The 3,907-nt window shown below is 34.7% G+C and overlaps 1 non-coding gene across 1 annotated transcript; it reads right to left on the reverse strand.

Moving 5' to 3' along the window:
* Positions 1-1,078: 1,078 nt before the first annotated feature.
* On the reverse strand, positions 1,079-1,145 carry Smp_tRNA_01760_Pseudo_TTG.1.1. Its single transcript has one exon. It is a non-coding gene (tRNA).
* Between the last annotated feature and the right edge of the window lie 2,762 nt (positions 1,146-3,907).

Consider the following 3,907-nt stretch of genomic DNA (forward strand, 5'->3'; position numbering starts at 1 on the left):
AATCATTTGGAAAATTAAATTGGTTACTTATTCTCTGAAGAAGTGACTTACACTAAGTGACAAAATGTCTGAAAATCTAATTTCTTCACTTATTAGGATATTACAAATATTATATAGTTGAGATCATGAGTCAATTGAAGCTAGATCACCATGGAAAACCTGCAAACACTGGACGGCCGTTTCGTCCTATTGTGGGACTCCTCAGAAGTGGTCTAGCTTAAATTGTCTCATGATTTCAACTATATAAAATTACTAAAATCTCTACGAAGACCTATTCTGATATTACAAATATAATATTTTCATTTATAACATTCTACTCAATGCTTAGTTTATTTGAAATTATCAAGTTAAACTTTGATAATGATACCCACATCTGATTGGAATAGTGAAGACAGGTGAATCAAACGAAATTTGTAAAAATTTATATATACGATTACAATACTTAGTTATTGATAAAGTTTTTTTTCTCTGAGCTGGATGGTTTGGTTATGAAGCTTTCGTTGTTCTTCTGAAAAATATCAGCAGCACAAATTTAAGGTAGAAGTGAATTGTTCGAATTTCTCCATATATAACTCACAGCTTAACCTGTAGACCTCAATTTTATATGGTTATTTTAAGCTTTAATCTATTATTGTTTACCTCTTTATATTGATTGTATCTTCCATTGATTTGATTCTTGATCTTGTATATGTATAGGATTTTTCTGAACTCTACCAAAATCATCCAGCTGAGTGACACATGTTCCCCGCCATCTCACAATAATCAGTTCATGAAAAGGGATAAATTAAAAATATAAATCTGATACTAGTTTAATTGTATTTTATATAGTGTCAATAAAAATTATTATTTTTTTACATTCACTTGATGTTGTTTACTTGTATCCTCACATTATTATTTAGGACTGCAACTGGTCAGGCTCTTATTGGCATGTGTATACTGTGCGTATTGTCTCGATATTGCCTTAATTTACAAGCATTATAAACAAAGATGGATAGTGACTAGCAGTGTAAACTAGGACGCGCGTATCGTCCCGTTTGGGACTCGTCGACTGGATGTACCTGCATCTCAAAGTTGATGTTCACTCTGGGACTCGAACTCAGTACCTTTCGCTTCAAACGCCATCGCGTTATCCACTCAGCTACTGAGTCCTGATAGCCCCTTACTTGTGCAATGGGGTGAAGTTTAAAGTCACTTGGTATTGTTCGTCTGATTGCTTAAATACATTCGATTGTCCCCAGTCGTGTTCTGTTCACTACAATATGTGCATCCTGTTAGGACTGCATCACGACTGCATCATCACGATAGGCAAGCCCGATCACCACGTTAAGGTGGTAGCAAAGGTCGGGTCACTAAATTCTAGTCTGAGCCATGTTAGTAGATGCAGACTACTTGGTTGGGGTCCGCGTGACTATATTAACCAATGGTTGGAGACTGTATGACATGGCTCAGAATCGATCAAAGTGGTGTAGGTTTATAAACTCTTTGTCTTCCCTTAAGCCGTGAGATTAAAATTGCTTCATATCTTTCTTTATGTACTATATCCTCATATACAACCTGTCTTTTACATATTACCACCATTAAATTAACTACCTCTATGAATTTGGCGTTCATCTTGTTGTGCTAATGAGGTATGGTAACTTGGACCGATGCATATATGTGCCTGGTCGTACGTTGTAGCTGACTGACTGACTGATTTAAAACTTTCAATTTGATTTGAATGTATGCTACGGTATACTGATATGTTTACTTATTAAATCATAACCATCACGAATTTTTTTATGTTATAAGTTCATTTCGATTTTGATATAACACACGTTTGTGAGCATTTGAGATGAGAAACTAACGACATATATTGAATTTATGCAGTTCTGTCCAAATTATTATTTTTTCTCTCTTACTTACTTACATACGCCTGTTACCACAAATGGAGCATAGGCCGTCGACCAGCATTCTCCAACCTACTCACTCTGTCATGCGTCTTCCTTTCACGTTCTATCCAATTTCTGTTCATTCTTCTAATATCTGTTTCAATTTCTCAGAGTAATGTGTTATTTGGTCTTCCTCTTCTCCTTTGGCATTGAGGATTCCATGTGAGGGCTTGCCTTGTGACGCAGTTGGGTGTTTTCCTCAATGTATGTTCTATCCATTCATTCTCTCTGCAAATACTGTAATCTCTAATCATTATTGATATTTTGTTGGTTATATCATCATTAAACTGTACTGTGTACATCAAACAGACTAGTTAATAATAATAATAACACTGCCCTTTAGTTGAAAAACAAATATTTATACAGTTTGTACGAAAACAATGAAAGCCGAACAAGAGTTCATTTACAGGTTAGCGTTTCCGTACGGTATGGAGCAATCATCAATATTATAGATGATCAGTTATTGTATTAAATTAATTTTCTTTGGGAACTTAATCATCATTTGATTGAAAGCGACTTTTAATAGATATCCGTAAGCAAATTCAAAGGTAAATGAACAATACGATATAAAACTCAAAGTCTCCCAGAGTGTCGACTCAAAAAATTAGATGGTAATAAGGTTTTTCGATAAACATTTCAATAGCAACTCTCCAACAATCAATTTCGATTATGGTTAAATTTTGTTAAGCCCTTTTATTAACTTACTTAACAGACAATATTATTCGAACAGTAACAGTTCGCATATTCTTTGTACTATTATGATCACTATCTTATTTGTATAAACGTGTAAGATTGATCACATAACAGACTCTAGCTAAGATGTTGATAGCTTAAATATCTCTGGATGTGTCATTCTCTTCCACATGTATATATGTACTCGAATCCTATTATTAGCCTTTGACTTTCCTAGCTGCGTCTTAATTGATTTGACTATAAAATTATCTTTATATTTGCTTGCATACACACATTCGCCTCCCTGCTTGAAACTCGTTCGATGTGTTTGTAGCTTTGTAATTTGTGCTATCCGCTAATAAACTGCAGTTGCCGCTTCTTATTGATTGATTAACGAAACAAAGCCACTACAGAGTTAATCTCGACATACAATAAATATACAAAGAGGCTAGTTAAATAATCTCGTGTCACTTGATGAAATTATGTTTAGAATACAGTAATTTACTACTCTTTAAATGTAATGCTAATCATATCTATTTGAAAAAAATCCTACTATTAACAATAACGAAATTTAAGGAACTTATCTTTCCCAATTATGTTGAATGTAAATTATAGATAGTACTTTCATAAAATCAAATGTCTCACGTCTTCTGTACTAATTAAATTCTAGTGGTGTAAACGGAAATTTTGATTTGAAACACCGTATTAGCTAATTAATAACCGTGCTTCCAGGTTTTCCAAGGTGGTCTAGCTTCAATTGACTCATGACCTCAACTATAAAATTACTAAAATCTCCACAAAACCCCTTTCTGATAATGATCATATGTTCACTAGTGACTGGCTCCATGAGGTATTTCCTGGAGTTCTAGTGAGAAGCAGTGACCAGTGGAGTTCAACCAAGTCTGTTGTGAGATAACAACTCACTGAAGATAGTTGGTGAACGGTTGCTCAAACTTCGTGGATTGGGTGAAGTTAGACATTAACACCGTTGGATGCGGGCTCGGTGGTCTAGAGGTTAAGCGCTCTCGCGCGAGACTGATAGGTCTTGGGTTCAAATCTCGGGATCGTGGATGCGCACTATTGAGGAGTCCCACAATATGACGAAACGGCCATCCAGTGCTTCCAGGTTTTCCATGGTGGTCTAACTTCAATTGACTCATGATCTCAACTATATAATCAATAACTCTTTAGTCTGTCACATCAACATTACTTTAAATTTATGTAAACGAATTTACTTATTATTTCAATCACCGTTTTTTAACCTTTAATTTGTTAATACTGGCTAAATAAAACCATTTCATAGTGAC

Source organism: Schistosoma mansoni (assembly GCF_000237925.1).
Source record: "Schistosoma mansoni, WGS project CABG00000000 data, supercontig 0151, strain Puerto Rico, whole genome shotgun sequence".
NCBI lineage: Eukaryota > Metazoa > Platyhelminthes > Trematoda > Strigeidida > Schistosomatidae > Schistosoma > Schistosoma mansoni.